The 19,049-nt window shown below is 37.9% G+C and overlaps 2 non-coding genes across 2 annotated transcripts; both read right to left on the minus strand.

Annotated features, from left to right (window-relative positions):
* Nucleotides 1–6,375: 6,375 nt before the first annotated feature.
* On the minus strand, nt 6,376–6,483 carry LOC130952408 (small nucleolar RNA R71). Its single transcript, XR_009074589.1, has one exon. It is a non-coding gene; the product is annotated as a small nucleolar RNA R71 (small nucleolar RNA).
* A 9,484-nt stretch (nt 6,484–15,967) lies between these two features.
* Nucleotides 15,968–16,071, minus strand: LOC130952668 (small nucleolar RNA R71). The gene has a single exon (XR_009074845.1). It is a non-coding gene; the product is annotated as a small nucleolar RNA R71 (small nucleolar RNA).
* Nucleotides 16,072–19,049: the final 2,978 nt, after the last annotated feature.

The following is a 19,049-nucleotide window of genomic DNA, read 5'->3' on the forward strand; positions in this document are numbered from 1 at the left end:
CATCACATTCATCAAGTTCTTGGGTGCGAATGAATATCTTAGAACAAGAATAAGATGAATTGAATGGAAAATAGTAGTAATTGCATTAATACTCGAGGTACAGCAAAGCTCCACACCTTAATCTGTGGTGTGTAGAAACTCCACCGTTGAAAATACATAAGTGATAATGGTGATCATTGGCTTCGGCCCCAGAGAGGGAACCAGAAGAACCAAGATGATAATACAATAGCAAAAGGTCTTCTTTATAGAGAACTAGTAGCTTAGGGTTTACAGAAATGAGTAAATGACATAAAAATCCACTTCCAGGCCCACTTGGTGTGTGCTTGGGCTGAGCATTGAAGCTTTCATGTGTAGAGACTTTTCTTGGAGTTAAATGCCAGCTTTTGTGCCAGTTTGGGCGTTTAACTCCCACTTCTGTGCCAGTTCCGGCGTTAAACGCCGGGAATTCTTGAGCTGATTTGGAACGCCGGTTTGGGCCATCAAATCTCGGACAAAGTATGGACTATTATATATTTCTGGAAAGCCCAAGATGTATACTTTCCAACGCAATTGAGAGCGCGCCAATTGGGCGTTTGTAGCTCCAGAAAATCCACTTCGAGTGCAGGGAGGTCAGAATCCAACAGCATCTGCAGTCCTTTTTCAGCCTCTGAATCAGATTTTTGCTCAGGTCCCTCAATTTCAGCCAGAAAATACCTGAAATCACAGAAAAACACACAAACTCATAGCAAAGTCCAGAAAAGTGAATTTTAAATAAAAACTAATAAAAATATAATAAAAACTAACGAAAACATACTAAAAACATACAAAAAATGATGCCAAAAAGTGTATAAATGATCCGCTCATCACCAACCAGCCCATAAAAGGCATTCTACAGAAGATAGACTTAGCTGGAAGGATCCTACAGTGGGCAGTCGAGTTATCTGAGTTCGATCTTCAATATGAAGCCCAGATAGCCATCAAATCACAGTATCTAGCCGACTTTATTGCCGAGTATACTGAAGTGGCGTAGACGGCTCTATCTGAGTTCGATCCTACAAAATGGAATCTCTACGTAGACGGCTCTTCAAACAAGATCAGAAGTGGCGTAGGAGTGATAATAGAAAGCGATTAGGAAACCCAAATCAAACTCTCCTTAAAATTTGAGTTCTTTACTTCAAATAATCAGACTGAATATGAGGCATTACTAGCTGGTTTGAGGCTGGCTAAGGAGGTTGGAGTTCAAAAGCTTATCATCTTCAGTGATTTACAAGTTTTCACCTCACAAATAAGAGGGAGCTACCAAGCTAAGGACCCTACTATAAAAAAGTATTTGGACAAAACCAGAGAACAACTCGGATAACTCGTTGAATATGAGATCCACCATATACCTTGGGAACAGAATGCTCGAGCTGATGCACTTTCAAAATAAGCCAGTACCGAACCAGGGGGAATAATAGAAGCCTCATCCAAAAAATACTGCAAAACCCATCAATCTCGAAGAAAGAAAAGATCCTAACCATATCGGATCAGGATCAAGGATGGATGACACCAATAATCAACTACCTCAACTCAGAGACACTCCTCACAGATAAGAAGGGGGCAAAGAGGCTAAGACGAGAAGCACAATACTACACCATAATGGACGACATCTTATATAGGAGAGGGATCTCAACACCCCTCTCAAAGTGTATACCGACTTCCAATACAAGGAAAATCCTGGAAGAAGTACACAGCGGCATGTGTGGCAACCACCTGGGGGCACGAGCTCTTTCCAAAAATGTACTTTGGGCAGGGTTCTTTTGGCCAACTTTGCAAAAAGAAGCAACCGAATTCGTTAAGATATGCCCACCATGTCAGAAGCATGCTAACTTCCACATGGCCCCACTAGAGGAGCTCATCAGTGTAACGGCACCTTGGCAGTTTGCAAAGTGGGGGCTCGACCTCCTTGGACCCTTTCCTCAAGGATCGGGATAAGTCAAGTTCCTCATCGTAGGGATAGACTATTTCACAAAATGGATTGAGGCAGAGCCCCTAGCTAATGCCACCGCTCAAAGAAGTCGGAAATTCTTGTATAGAAACATTATTACAAGGTTTGGGGTTCCTTACTCCATCACCATAAATAATGGCACTCAATTCATTGACACAGGTTTTAGGAAATTGGTAGCTGACTTGAAAATAAAGCACCAATTTACATCTATAGAACATCCACAAGCCAACGGACAGGCAGAAGCTGCCAACAAAGTCATATTAGCGGGGTTAAAATGGAGACTACAAAACGCAAAGGGAGTTTGGGCTGAAGAGCTCCCACAAGTCCTATGGGCATATCGGACAACTCCACACTCCACCACAGGAGAATCACCCTTCTGATTGGCTTACGGAATGGAGGCAATGATCCTAGTAGAGATCGAAGAAGGATCTCCCAGAATGATCCTCTACAATGAAGAAGCCAACTCCCAAATTCAAAAGAAAGAACTCGACCTACTCCCAGAAGTCCGAGAAAGAGCTCAGATAAGAGAGGACGCGTTAAAGCATCGAATGGACTCAATATACAACTGGAAGTGGTTCAGCAAAGTTTTGCCAACAGCGATCTCATCCTAGTCTGAAATGACATCGGAGCAGGTCGATCAGGAGAAGAAAAGTTGGCAGCTAAATGGAAAGGGCCTTACCGAGTTGTAGAGGTACTAGGAAAAGGCTACTACAAGGTGTCCAACCTCAAGGGGTGAGAGCTACCAAGGTCATGGCACGCCTGCAACCTAAGAAGGTACTATAGTTAGAAGGTAGTAAAAGATCTTAGGTTAAGGTGCACTCTTTTTCCTGAAAAAGGTTTTTTAATGAGGCGCCAAGCCAAGATCTACAAAATTGCCCGACTTAGAAAGGCAAGCACTCACATGTATATGTTTTCGTCAATATGCCTATTTTCTATTTGAATAAAACTTTTCAGATTCCTGATGAGCGGATAATTTATACGCTTTTTGGCATTGTTTTTAGGTAGTTTTTAGTAGAATCTAGCTACTTTTAGGGATGCTTTTATTAGTTTTTATGCAAGATTCACATTTCTGGACTTTACTATGAGTTTGTGTGTTTCTCTGTGATTTTAGGTATTTTCTGGCTGAAATTGTGGGACCTGAGCAAAAATCTGATTCAAGTTGAAAAATGACTGCTGATGTTGTTGGATTCTGACCTCCCTGCACTCAAAATGGCTTTTCTGGTGCTACAGAACTCCAAATGGCGCGCTCTCAACGGCGTTGGAAAGTAGACATCCAGAGATTTCCACCAATATATAATAGTCCATACTTTATTCGAATCAAGATGACGCAAACTGGCGTTCATGCTGCATTCTGGAGTAAAACGCCAGAAACACGTTACAAACCAGAGTTAAACGCCAAAAGCACGTTACAACTTGGTGTTTAACTCCAAAAGAAGCCTCTGCACGTGTAAATCTCAAACTCAGCCCAAGCACACACCAAAGTGGGCCCTGAAAGTGGATTTCTGTATTTAGACTTATTTCTGTAAACCCTAGTAACTAGTCTAGTATAAATAGGACATTTTACTATTGAATTAGACACTTTGGATTATCTTATAATCCTTTGATCAGGTTTATGGGGACTGGCCATTTGGCCATGCCTGGACCATCACTTATGTATTTTCAATGGTGGAGTTTCTACACACCATAGATTAAGGTGTGGAGCTCTGCTGTACCTCGAGTTTTAATGCAATTACTACTATCTCTTATACAATACAGCTTATTCTTGTTGTTAGATATTCGTTGCACTTCAACATGACGAATGTGATGATCCGTGACACTCATCATCATTCTCACCTATGAACGCGTGATTGACAACCACTTCCGTTCTACCTTAGAACAAGCGTGTATCTCTTGGATTCCTTAATCAGGATCTTCGTGGTATAAGCTAGAATTTTTGGCGGCCATTCTTGAGAATCCGGAAAGTCTAAACCTTGTCTGTGGTATTCCGAGTAGAATTCAAGGATTGAATGACTGTGACGAGCTTCAAACTCGCGATTGTTGGGCGTGGTAACAGACGCAAAAGAATCAATGGATTCTATTCTGACATGATCGAGAACCGACAGATGATTAGCCATGCTGTGACAGAGCATTTGGACCATTTTCACTGAGAGGATGGGAAGTAGCCATTGACAACGGTGATGCCCTACATACAGCTTGCCATGGAAAGGAATAAGAAGGATTGGATGAAGGCAGTAGGAAAGCAGAGATTCAGAAGGAACACAGCATCTCCATACACTTATCTGAAATTCCCACCAATGATTTACATAAGTATCTATATCTTTATTTTATGCTTTATTCATTATAAATTTCGAAAACCTTTAGAACCATTATAATCTGCATGACTGAGATTTACAAGATGACCATAGCTTGCTTCATACCAACAATCTCCGTGGGATCGACCCTTACTCACGTAAGGTATTACTTGGACGACCTAGTGCACTTGCTGGTTAATTGTGCGAAGTTGTGATAAAGTGTGATTCACGTTTGAGAGCGCTACCAAGTTTTTGGCGCCATTGTTGATGATCACAATTTCGTGCACCAAGTTTTTGGTGCCGTTGCTGGGGATTGTTCGAGTTTGGACAATTGATGGTTTATCTTGTTGCTCAGATTAGGTAATTTTCTTTTCAAAAAATTTTCAAAAAACTTTCAAAAATTTTTTCTTTGTTTTCGTTTTTCCAAAAAATAATTTTCGAAAAAACCAAAAAAAAAAATTTAATAAAATCATAAAATCAAAAAAATATTTTGTGTTTCTTGGTGTCTTGCATGTTTTTCTTTTCTTGAAAATTTTTCAAAAATAAGTCTTGATGTTCATCTTGATCTTCAAAGTGTTCTTGGTGTTCATCTTGACATTCATAGTGTTCTTGCATGCATCATGTGTTTTGATTCATAATTTTCATGTTGTGAGTCATTTTTGTGTTGTTCTCTCTCATCATTAAAAATTCAAAAATAAAAAAAATTATCATTTCCTTATTTTGCTCATAATTTTTGAAAATTTGAGTTGACTTAGTCAAAAAATTTTAAAACTTAGCTATTTCTTATAAGTCAAGTCAAATTTTCATTTTTAAATATCTTATCTTTTCAAAATCTTTTTCAAAAATCAAATCTTTTTCATTTTTCTTTTATGATTTTCGAAAATTTAAAAATATTTTTTAAAATCTTTTTCTTATCTTTATTTCAAAATTTCGAAAACTTTACTAACAATTAATGTGATTGATCCAAAAATTTGAAGTTTGTTACTTTCTTGTTAAGAAAGGTTCAATCTTTAAATTCTAGAATCATATCTTTTAGTTTCTTGTTAGTCAAGTAATCAATTTTAATTTTAAAAAAATCAAATCTTTTCCAAAATATCTTTTTTAATCATATCTTTTCAAAATATCTTTTTCAAATCATATCTTTTTCAAAATTGATTTCAAAAATCTTTTCTAACTTCTTATCTTTTCAAAATTGATTTTCAAATCTTTTTCAACTAACTAGTTGACTTTTTGTTTGTTTTACTATTTCTTATCTTTTTCAAAACCACCTAACTACTTTCCTCTCTCTAATTTTTGAAAATTACCTCTCTCATTCTCAAAATTCTTTTAATTAACTAATTGTTTCAAATTTTAATTTTAATTGTTTCTCTTCTCTTAATTTTCGAAAATCACTAACCCTTTTTAAAAATTTATTTTCGAATTTCTCCCTCTCTCATCTCTTTCTATTTATTTATTTATCTTCTAACACCTCTCTTCCACTCAAGAATTCGAACCCACTCTTCCCCCTTGTGTTTGGATTCTTACCTTTTCCTTCTACTATTCTTTTATTCTTCTACTCACATAAAGGAATCTCTATACTGTGACATAGAAGATTCCAAATTTTCTTTGTTTTTTTCTCTTTCATATAAGTAGGAACAATGAAAAAGGCATTCTTGTTGAAGCTGATCCTGAACCTGAAAGGACTCTAAAGAGGAAACTAAGAGAAGCTAAAATACAACAATCCAGAGACAACCTTACTGAAATTTTTGAACAAGAAAAGGATATGACAGCCGAATCCAACAACAATAATGCAAGGAGGATGCTTGGTGATTATACTACACCTACTTCCAAGTTTGATGGAAGAAGCCTCAACTAGTTGCTCTAATGCAACAGAACTACAAGTTCCATGGACTTCCGTCAGAAGATCCCTATCAGTTTTTAACTAAATTCTTGCAGATCTGTGAGACTGTTAAGACTAATGGAGTAGATCCTGAAGTCTACAGGCTCATGCTTTTCCCTTTTGTTGTAAGAGACAGAGGTAGAACATAGTTGGACTCACAACCTAAAGATAGCCTAGACTCTTGGGATAAGCTGGTCACGGCCTTCTTGGCTAAGTTCTTTCCTCCTTAAAAGCTGAGCAAGCTTAGAGTGGATGTTCAGACCTTCAAACAAAAAGATGGTGAATCCCTCTATGAAGCTTGGGAAAGATACAAGCAGATGACCAAAAGGTGTCCTTCTGACATGCTTTCAGAGTGGACCATTTTGGATATATTCTATTATGGTCTATCTGAGTTCTCTAAGATGTCACTGGACCATTCTACAGGTGGATCCATTCACCTAAAGAAAACGCCTGCAGAAGCTCAATAACTCATTGACATGGTTACAAATAACCAATTCAAGTACACTTCTGAGAGGAATTCTGTGAGTAATGGGACACCTCAGAGGAAGGGAGTTATTGAAATTGATGCTCTAAATGCCATATTGGCTCAAAATAAAATGTTGACTCAGCAAGTCAACATGATTTCTCAGAGTCTGAATGGATGGCAAAATGCATTTAACAGTACTAAAGAGGCATCTTCTGAAGAAGAAGCTTATGATCCCGAGAACCATGCAATAGCAGAGGTGAATTACATGGGTGAACCCTATGGAAACACCTATAATTCCTTATAGAGAAATCATCCAAATTTCTAGTGGAAGGATCATCAAAGGCCTCAACAAGGTTTTAATAATGGTGGAAGAAACAGGCTTAGCAATACCAAGCCTTTTCCATCATCTTCTCAGCAACAGACAGAGAATTCTAAGCAGTGCCCCTCTAGCTTAGCAAACATAGTCTCTGATTTATCTAAGGCCACTTTAAGTTTCATGAGTGAAATAAGGCCCTCCATTAGAAATTTGGAGGCACAAGTGGGCCAGCTGAGTAAGAAAATCACTGAAACTCCTCCAAGTACTCTCCCAAGCAATACTGAAGAGAATCCAAAAAGAGAGTGCAAGGGCATTGACATAATCAAAATGGTCAAACCTAGAGAGGAAGGGGAGGACGTGAATCCCAATGAGGAAGACCTCATGGGACGTCTCCCAAACAAGAAGGTGTTCCCTATTGAGAACCTAAAGGAATCTGAGGCTCATATAGAGACCATAGAGATTCCATTAAACCTCCTTCTACCATTCAAGAGCTCTGAGAACTATTCTTCCTCTAAAGAGGATAAAGATGTAACTTGAGAGCAAGTTGCTCAATATCTAGGAGCCATCATGAAGCTGAATGCCAAGTTGTTTAGTAATGAGACTTGGGAAGGTGAACCTCCCTTGCTCATTAGTGAACTAGATACATGGGTTCAGCAAACTTTACCTCAAAGGAAACAAGATCCTGGTAAATTCTTAATACCCTGTACCATGGGCACCATGACCTTTGAGAAGGCTCTGTGTGACCTGGGGTCAGGTATAAATCTTATGCCACTCTTTGTAATGGAGAAGCTGAGGATCTTTGAGGTACAGGCTGCCACATTCTCATTACAGATGGTAGACAAGTCAATAAGACAAGCTTATGGATTAGTAGAGGACGTGTTAGTAAAGGTTAAAGGCCTTTACATCCCTGTTGATTTCATAATCCTAAACACTAGGAAGGAAGAGGGTGAATGCATCATCCTTGGAAGACCCTTCCTAGCCACAGCAGGAGATGCGATTGATGTTAACAGAGGAGAATTAGTCCTTCAATTGAATGGGGACTACCTTGTGTTTAAGGCCCAAGGGTATCCCTCTGTAAACATGAAAAAGAGGCACGATAAGCTTCTCTCAATACAGAGTCAAACAAAGCCCCCACAATCAAACTCTAAGTTTGGTGTTGGGAGGCCACAACCAAACTCTAAGTTTGGTGTTGAACCCCCACATTCAAACTCTATGTTTGGTGTTGGGAGGTCCCGACAATGCTCTGATGATTTGTGAGGCCCCATGAGAGCACACTGTCAAGCTATTGACATTAAAGAAGTGCTTATTGGGAGGCAACCCAATTTTTATTTATCTATATTTTTATTGTTCTTTTATATTGTTTTAGGTTCATGATCATGTGGAGTCACAAAAAAATTACTAAAATTAAAAACAGAATCAAAAACAGCAGAAGAAACAGCACACCCTGAAGGAAAAGCTTACTGGCATTTAAACGCTAGTAAGGAGCATCTGGCTGGCGTTCAACGCCAAAACAGAGCATGAATCTGGCGTTGAACACCAGAAACAAGTAGCAATCTGGCATTCAAATGCCAGGAGTGTACCCTAAGGAAAGCTGGCGTTAAACGCCAGAAACATGCTACATTTGGGCGTTTAACGCCAGAAACAAGCTTCAGTTTGGCGTTAAACGCCATGATTGTAGGCAGAGGGCGTTTTACACGCCTAATTGGTGCAGGGATGATAAATCCTTGACACCTCAGGATTTGTGGACCCCACAGGATCTTCACTTACCCCACTTCTCTCTTCTTCACACAATCTAATAACACTGTACCCTTCACCAATCACCTCAATCTCTCTTCTCTATTACCCCTTCACCAGTCACATCCACCCACTCTTCCCTATAAACCCCACCTACCTTCAAATTCAAAATCTCTTTCCTACCCAAACCCACCCTAAATGACAGAACCCCATTCCCTCTCCCTGCACTATATAAACCCCTCCATCCTTCTTCATTTCCTCTCTTCTCCCCCTTGACCGAACCCACACATCTCTCCTTCTCCTCTATTTCTTCTTCTTCTTCTTCTATTCTTTCTTTTCTTTGCTCGAGGGCGAGCAAAATTCGAAGTTTGGTGTGGTAAAAGCATAGCTTTTTTGTTTTTCCATAACCATTTATGGCACCTAAGGCCGAAAAAACCTCTAGAAAGAGGAAAGGGAAGACAAAAGTTTCCACCTCCGAGTCATGAGAGATGGAGAGATTCATCTCAAGGGTGCATAGCTTAGTAGTAGAGCATTTGACTGCACATCAAGAGAGCCCACTCATAGACCTCAACAAGAGCATGAGGACTTCCCTCATCAAGAAATCCCTGAGATACCTCAGGGGATACATTTTCCTCCACACAATTATTGGGAGCAACTAAGGATAGGAGCACCAAAATCACTAGGAATCAAGCAACAGAGGCAAGGAAGAGACATAGAGGAACTCAAGAGCACCTTTGGTTCTTCAAGAAAAAGGCACCACCCTCACTAAGGTGGACTCATTCCTTAACTTCCTTGTTCTTATTTCTCTTTTTTTCGACTTTATGCTTTATGTTTGTCTATGTTTTGAGTCTCTACTACATGATCATTAGTATTTAGTAACTATGTCTTAAGGCTATGAATAATTCCATGAATCCTTCACCTTTCTTAAATAAAAAATGTTTTTAATTCAAAAGAACAAGAAGTACATGAGTTTCGAATTCATCCTTGAAATTAGTTTAATTATATTGATGTGGTGACAATACTTTTTGTTTTCTGAATGAATGGTTGAACAGTGCATATTTTTTATCTTGCTGTTTATGAATGTTAAAATTGTTTTGCTCTTGAAAGAATGATGAACAAGAAAAATGTTATTGATGATCTGAAAAATCATAAAATTGATTCGTGAAGCAAGAAAAAGCAGTGAAGAACAAAGCTTGCGAAAAAAAAAAGTGGCGAAGAGAACAAAAATAAATAAAAGAAAAATAAAAAGCAAGTAGAAAAATCCAATAGCCCTTAAAACCAAAAGGCAAGGGTAAAAAGGATCCAAGGCTTTGAGCATCAATGGATAGGAGGGCCCAAGGAAATAAAATCCAAGCCTAAGCAGCTAAATCAAGTTATCCCTAACCATGTGCTTGTGGCATGCACGTCCAAGTGAAAAGCTTGAGACTGAGTGGTTAAAGTCGTGATCCAAAGCAAAAAGAGTGTGCTTAAGAGCTCTGGACACCTCTAACTAGAGACTTTAGCAAAGCTGAGTCACAATTTGGAAAGGTTCACCCAGTCATGTGTCTGTGGCATTTATGTATCCGGTGGTAATACTGGAAAACAAAGTGCTGTGTTCAAGAATCAACATACTTAACTAGGAGAATCAATAAACACTATCTGAACTCTATGTTCCTATAGATACTAATCATTCTAAACATCAAAGGATAAAGTGAGATGCCAAAACCGTTCAGAAGCAAAAAGCTACAAGTCCCGCTCATCTAGTTAGAACTAATATTCATTGATATTTTGAGATTTATAGTATATTCTCTTCTTTTTATCCTATTTTATTTTCAGTTGCTTGGGGACAAGCAACAATTTAAGTTTGGTGCTGTGATGAGCGGATAATTTATATGCTTTTTGGCATTGTTTTTAGGTAGTTTTTAGTAGGATCTAGCTACTTTTAGGGATGTTTTTATTAGTTTTTATGCAAAATTCATATTTCTGGACTTTACTATGAGTTTGTGTGTTTTTCTATGATTTCAAGTATTTTCTGGCTGAAATTGAGGGACCTGAGCAAAAATCTGATTCAGGCTGAAAAAGGACTGCTGATGTTGTTGGATTCTGACCTCGCTGCATTCGAAATGGATTTTCTGGAGCTACCAAACTCCAAATGGCGTGCCCTAAATGGCGTTGGAACGTAGACATCTAGAGCTTTCCAGAAATATATAATAGTCCAAACTTTATTCGAATCAAGATGACACAAATTGGCGTTCAACGCCAGTTTTATGCTGCATTCTAGAGTAAAACGCCAAAAACACGTTACAAACCAGAGTTAAACGCCAAAAACATGTTATAAAGAAGCCTCTGCATGTGTAAAGCTCAAGCTCAACCCAAGCACACACCAAAGTGTGCCCCGGAAGTGGATTTCTGCATTTAGACTTATTTCTGTAAACCCTAGTAACTAGTCTAGTATAAATTGGACATTTTACTATTGTATTAGACATCTTTGGATTATTTTCTGATTACCTTATGATCCTTTGATTATGTTTATGGGGGCTGGCCATTCAGCCATGCTTGGACCATCACTTATGTATTTTCAACCGTGGAGTTTCTACACACCATAGATTAAGGAGAAGAGCTCTGATGTACCTCGAGTTTTAATGTAATTACTACTATCTCTTATTCAATACAGCTTATTCTTGTTCTAAGATGTTCGTTGCACTTCAACATGACGAATGTGATGATCCGTGACACTCATCATCATTCTCACCTATGAACGTGTGATTGACAACCACTTCCGTTCTACCTTAGAACGAGCGTGTATCTCTTGGATTCTTTAATCAGGATCTTTGTGGTATAAGCTAGAATTATTGGTGGCCATTCTTGAGAATCTGAAAAGTCTAAACCTTGTCTGTGGTATTCCGAGTAGGATTCAAGGATTGAATGACTGTGATGAGCTTCAAACTCGTGATTGTTGGGCGTGGTGACAGACGCAAAAGAATCAATGGATTCTATTCCGACATGATCGAGAACCGACAGATGATTAGTCGTGCTATGACAGATTATTTGGACCATTTTCACTGAGAGGATGGGAAGTAGCCATTGACAATGGTGATGCCCTACATACAGCATGCCATGGAAAGGAATAAGAAGGACTGGATGAAGGCAGTAGGAAAGCAGAGATTCAGAAGGAACACATCATCTCCATACACTTATCTGAAATTCCCACCAATGATTTACATAAGTATCTCTATCTTTATTTTATGCTTTATTCATTATAAATTTCGAAAACCATTATAACTGATGAGCGGATAATTTATATGCTTTTTGGCATTGTTTTTAGGTAGTTTTTAGTATGATCTAGTTACTTTTAGGGATGTTTTCATTAGTTTTTATGCTAAATTCACATTTCTGGACTTTACTATGAATTTGTGTGTTTTTCTGTGATTTCAGATATTTTTTGGATGAAATTGAGGGACCTGAGCAAACTTCCGATAAGAAGGCTGACAAAGGACTGCTGATGCTGTTGGATTCTGACCTCTCTAAACTCGAAATGAATTTTCGGGAGCTACACAACTCCAAACGGCGCGCTTTCAACGGCTTTAGAAAGTAGACATCCAAAGCTTTCCAGCAATATACAATAGTTTATACTTTATTCGAGATTAAATGACGTAAACTGGCGCTCAACACCAGTTCTACGCTGCATTCTGGAGTCAAACGCCAGAAACACGTCACGAACCAGAGTTGAACGCCAAAAATACGTTACAACTTGGCGTTCAACTCCAATAGAAGCCTCAGCTCGTGTAAAGCTCAAGCTCAGCCCAAACATACACCATGTGGGCCCCGGAAGTAGATTTATGCATCAATTACTTATTTTTGTAAACCCTAGTAGCTAGTCTAGTATAAATAGGACTTTTTACTAGTATATTTACATCTTGGTATCTATCTCTAGACACCTAGTCCTTAGAACTTGGGGGCTGGCCATTCAGCCATGCCTGAACCTTTATCACTTATGTATTTTCAACGGTGGAGTTTTTACACACCATAGATTAAGGGTGTGGAGCTCTGCTGTACCACGAGTTTTAATGCAATTACTACTATTTTCTATTCAATTCAGTTTATTCTTGTTCTAAGATATCCGTTGCACTTCAACATGATGAATGTGATGATCCGTGACACTCATCATTATTCTCACCTATAAATGCGTGACTGACAACCACTTCCATTCTACCTTAGACCGGGCACATATCTCGTGGGTTCCTTAATCAAAATCTTCGTGGTATAAGCTAGAATTGATGGCGGCATTCATGGAAATCCAAAAAGTATAACCTTGTCTGTGGTATTCCGAGTAAGATTCCAGGATTGAATGACTGTGACGAGCTTCAAACTCGCGATTGTTGGGCGTGATGACAAACGCAAAAGAATCAAGGGATTCTATTCCAACATGATCGAGAACCGACAGATGATTAGCCGTGCTGTGACAGAGCATTTGGACCATTTTAACTGAGAGGATGGGATGTAGCCATTGACAACAGTGATGCCCTACATACAACTTGCCATGGAAAGGAGTAAGAAGGATTGGATGAAAGCAGTAGGAAAGCAGAGATTCAACAGGGACAAGCACCTCCATACACTTGTCTGAAATTCTCACCAATGATTTACATAAGTATTTCTATCTTTATGTTCTGTTTATTTATTATTATTATTCGAAAACTCCATAGCCATTTATTATCCGCCTAACTGAGATTTACAAGATGACCATAGCTTGCTTCATACCAACAATCTCCGTGGGATCGACCCTTACTCAAGTAAGGTATTACTTGGATGACCCAGTGCATTTGCTGGTTAGTTGTGCGAAGTTGTGAAGTTATGTTTGGACCATGGTAGTATGCACCAGGTTTTGGCACCATTATCAGGGACAATCAATTTCGAACAACAGTTTAAGTATGAGTAATAATTTCGCTCACCAAGTTTTTGGCGCCCTTGCTGGGGATTGTTCGAGTTTGGACAACTGACGGTTCATCTTGTTGCTCAAATTAGGTAATTTTCTTTTTGTTTTGTTTTCAAAAATTTTTCAAAAAAAATTATCCCTATTTAAAAAAAAAATATTTTGAAAATAAATCATTCTATGGCTTCAGAATTTTTAAGAATGAATTCTAGAGTTTCATGAAGCATGTTGAAGCCTGGCTGGCTGTAAAGCCATATCCAAATTCTTTTGGACTAAGGCTTCAACTAATCACCACAATGCATGTAATTCCATCCTAAAGCTGGCTGGCTATGAAGCTATGTCTAACCCTTGGATTGGAGCTTTAGGCTAACATTGAAAGATTCCTGGAATCCTTATTAAAAATTTTGAATTTCTTGTTTTCTTTTTCCTATATTTTGTTTGAAAAATATAAAATAAAATACAAAAAAATCATAAAATCAAAAAAAAAAAAACAAATATATTTTGTGATTCTTGTTTGAGTCTTGTATCATGTTTTAAGTTTGGTGTCAATTGCATAATCATATTGTTCTTGCATTGTTCGAAAAAATTCATGCATTCATAGTGTTCTTCATGATCTTCAAGTGGTTCTTGGTAAGTCTACTTGTTTGATCTTGATGTTTTCTTGTTTTGTGTTCTTTGTCATTTTTCATATGCATTTATGCATTCATATTGTCTAAGCATTAAAAATTTCTAAGTTTGGTGTCTTGCATGTTTTCTTTGCATAAAAAATTTTTCAAAAATATGTTCTTGATGTTTATCATGATCTTCAAAGTGTTCTTGGTGTTTATCTTGACATTCATAGTGTTCTTGCATGCATCATGTGTTTTGATTCATAATTTTCATGTTGTGAGTCATTAAAAATATCATTTCTCTCTTCTCATTAAAAATTCAAAAATAAAAAAATATCTTTTCCTTTTTTTTCTCTCAACATTTCGAAAATTTGGGTTGAATTAGTCCAAAATTTTTAAAAAAATTAGTTGTTTCTTGTAAGTCAAGTCAAATTTTCAAATTTTAAAAATCTTATCTTATTAAAACTTTTTCAAAAATCAAATCTTTTTCATTTTTTTATTTAATTTTCGAAAATTTAATGTTTTAAAATATTTTTCAAAAATCTTTTTCTTAGTTTTTTCTTTATTTTCGAAAATTATGCTAATAATTAATATGATTGATTCAAAAATTTGAAGTTTGTTACTTTCTTGTTAAGAAAGGTTCAATCTTTAAATTCTAGAATCATATCTTTTAGTTTCTTGTTAGTTAAGTAATTAATTTTAATTTTAAAAATTAAATCTATCTTATCTTATCTTTTATATCATATATTTTTCAAAATTTTATCTTTTTCAAAAATTTGATTTTGAAATATCTTTTTTAACTTCTTATCTTCTTATCTTTTCAAATTTGATTTTCAAATCTTTTTCAACTAACTATTTGACTTTTTGTTTGTTTCTTATCTTTTTCAAAACCACCTAACAACTTTTCTCTCTCTAATTTTTGAAAATACTTCCCTATTTTTCAAAAGAAATTCTTTTTTTATTTAATTAATTATTTTAAATTTTAATTTTAATTTCATTTCTTATCTTTATTTTCGAAAATCGTTTAACTCCTTTTCAAAATTTAATTTCGAAAATTTCTCCCCCTCTCATCTTTTCCTATTTATTTATTCATTTACTAACACATCTCTTCACCTCTCTTCATCTCAAATCACTGCCCCTATCCTTACCCTTGTGTTTGGATTCTCCTTTCTTTATTCCCTTCTTCTTCTACTAATAATAAGGAACCTCTTTACTGTGACATAGAGGATTCCTCTTCTTTTTCTGTTCTCTTCTCTTTCATATGAGCAGGAACAAGGAAAAAGGCATTCTTGTTGAAGCTGATCCAGAACCTGAAAGGACTCTGAAGAGAAAACTAAGAGAAGCTAAATTACAACAATCCAGAGACAACCTTGCTGAAATTTTCGAACAAGAAAAGGAGATGGCAGCCGAACCCAACAACAATAATGCAAGAAGGATGCTTGGTGATTATACTACACCTACGTCCAAGTTTGATGGAAGAAGCATCTCAATTCCTGCCATTGGAGTAAACAATTTTGAGCTGAAACCTCAATTAGTTGCTCTAATGCAACAAAATTGCAAGTTTTATGGACTTCCATCAGAAGATCCCTACCAGTTCTTAACTGAGTTCTTGCAGATCTGTGAGACTGTTAAGACTAATGGAGTAGATCCTGAAGTCTACAGGCTCATGCTTTTTTCTTTTGCTGTAAGAGACAGAGCTAGAGCATGGTTGGACTCTCAACCTAAAGATAGCCTGGACTCCTGGGATAAGCTGGTCACGGCCTTCTTGGCTAAGTTCTTTCCTCCTCAAAAGCTGAGCAAGCTTAGAGTGGATATTCAGACCTTCAAACAAAAAGATGGTGAATCCCTCTATGAAGGTTGGGAAAGATACAAGCAGATGACCAAAAGATGTCCTTCTGACATGTTTTCAGAATGGACCATGATAGATATATTCTATTATGGTCTATCTGAGTTCTCTAAGATGTCACTGGACCATTCTGCAGGTGGATCCATTCACCTAAAGGAAACACCTGCAGAGGCTCAAGAACTTATTGACATGGTTGCAAACAACCAGTTTATGTACACTTCTGAGAGGAATTCCGTGAATAATGGGACCCCTCAAAGGAAGGGAGCTCTTGAAATTAATGCCCTGAATGCCATATTGGCTCAGAACAAAATGTTAACTCAGCAAGTCAAAATGATTTCTCAATGTCTGAATGCATGGCAAAATGCATCCAACAGTACTAAAGAGGCATCTTCTGAAGAAGAAGCTTATGATCCTGAAAACCCTGCAATGGCAGAGGTAAATTATATGGGTGAACCTTAAGGAAACACCTTTAATTCAACATGGAGAAATCATCCAAATTTCTCATGGAAGGATCAACAAAAGCCTCAACAAGGCTTTAATAATAGTGGAAGAAATAGGCTCAGTAATAGCAAGCCTTATCCATCATCTTCTCAGAAACAGACAGAGAATTCTGAGCAGAGTATCTTTAACTTAGCAAATTTAGTCTCTGATCTGTCTAAGGCCACTTTAAGTTTCATGAGTAAGACAAGGTCCTCCATCAGAAATTTGGAGGCACAAATGGGCTAGCTGAGTAAGAAAGTAACTGAAACTCCTCCTAGTACTCTCCCAAGCAATACTGAAGAGAATCCAAAAAGAGAGTGCAAGGCCTTTGATATAATCAACATTCTCTCCTTGTCTGTGGTATTCCGAGTAGGATTCCGGGATTGAATGACTGTGACGAGCTTCAAACTCGCGATTGTTGGGCGTGATGACAAACGCAAAGGAATCAAGGGATTCTATTCCAACATGATCGAGAACCGACAGATGATTAGCCGTGCTGTGACAGAGCATTTAGACCATTTTCACTGAGAGGATGGGATGTAGCCATTGACAACGGTGATGCCCTACATACAGCTTGCCATGGAAAGGAGTAAGAAGGATTGGATGAAAGCAGTAGGAAAGCAGAAATTCAACAGGGACAAGCTCCTCCATACACTTGTCTGAAATTCTCACCAATGATTTACATAAGTATTTCTATCTTTATTTTCTGTTTATTTATTATTATTATTCGAAAACTCCATAACCATTTATTATCCTCCTAACTGAGATTTACAAGATGACCATAGCTTGCTTCATACCAACAATCTCCGTGGGATCGACCCTTACTCACGTAAGGTATTACTTGGACGAACCAATGCACTTACTGGTTAGTTGTGCGAAGTTGTGAAGTTATGTTTGGACCATGCTATTATGCACCAGGTTTTGGCGCCATTACTAGGGACAATCATTTTTGAACAACAATTTAAGTATGAGTAACAATTTCGCTCACCAATAACCATTATAATCTTCCTGACTGAGATTTACAAGATGACCATAGCTTCCTTCATACCAACAATCTCCGTGGGGTCGACCCTTACTCACGTAAGGTATTACTTGGGCAACCCAGTGTACTTGCTGGTTAGTTGTGCGAAGTTGTGATAAAGTGTGATTCACGTTTGAGAGCGCTACCATGTTTTTGGCGCCATTATTGATGATCACAATTTCGTGCACCAATTCCTTAAAAAATTTCCTACAAAGATGCATTAATCTGAGCACAAGAATTCATCGCCCGATTACAACAGGTCGGCGAGGTGAAAACCAAATTCACCACCCAACTACAGAAAAAATCGGCAAGATGAAAGCAATAAAAATAAATTAATGCAAGAAGTTATAAAAAGTAATCCATAGAAAGAGGCCTGACGAGGTCTGATTAAAAATGGAATACTAAAAATAACTTAAGAAGGACCGACAAGAAGAAGTCGGACCGAACCAATCAAAGTGAAAATGTTATAAAAAGTAATCCATAGAAAGAAGTCTGACAAGGTCTGATTAAAAATGGATTACTAAAAATAACTCAGAAAGGATCGATAAGAGAAGTCGGACCATCAAAAAGCGTATGCTAAAAGGGGCATAGCTCCGCCCAAAAGGCCACAGCTCCAGGACAAAAGCTATCAAAATCGTTTGAGACTAACTAAAAAGGTTCTAAGAGAACACTAAAAAATTGTCAAACAAATTAGCTCCAAAGGGTCACCCCGACAAACAAAAAGAGGTTGGACTGCAAAGTATCGACACTCTACAAAGATTCACAGAAGTTGCAAAGGGGAAATCAACACATCAGAGAAATATAGATATTATAATAAAAACATTAAAGGCTCAGAAGGCCACCTGAAAGTCGGCCTAAAAAGTTCGAAATCATTTGTTTTTACCCAAATAAAGTTGCTAATGAAAAGCAACTGAATGTCAAAAGAAGCCAAACCAATAGTTACAAAAAATCAGAGTTCAAAAGCCTACAAACCAGGCTATACAAATATATCAGAAATCACAAAGGGTTCGAAGTCTTCTCAATAGCAGCATCCTGAGTCGAAGAGGGAGGAATGATCTTCAAAGGGGTTGCATCCACAGTCCTATCCTCCCGATTTAGAACTTGAACATTAGGGTCAGACTCAAGACGGTCGACTTCAGCTGAAGGAAGTAAGGAAGGAAAGGCTACAGAAGCTTTGGTCAGCGGAGCAGGAGGGAGGACCCTCATCTTCATCATCGGGGGCAGGCACTATCTTGTCATCCTCCACGACATTATCCAAACTGAAGAGGGTAAGGTCGAGGTCAGGAGCAAGAACTCGGACTTGAACTTTCAAGTTCTCATAGGCATCGGTCACACTACCCACAAGATGGCCCTAGAGCTCAGCATACTCAGCATGAGCAAACTCCAGCCTCTCCCTAGTCTCCAGCAGCTCGCCATAAGTACGAACATAGCTCTCTTTATACTTCTTCGTCGTCTCCTCGGCCAGATTCGCAGCAGCCTCGATAGCGGTGGCACGTGACTTCTTATTTTCCACATCCAGCTCCAATTTTACCA

The sequence above is a fragment of the Arachis stenosperma genome, chromosome 9 (genome assembly GCF_014773155.1).
Source record: "Arachis stenosperma cultivar V10309 chromosome 9, arast.V10309.gnm1.PFL2, whole genome shotgun sequence".
Taxonomy (NCBI): Eukaryota; Viridiplantae; Streptophyta; class Magnoliopsida; order Fabales; family Fabaceae; genus Arachis; species Arachis stenosperma.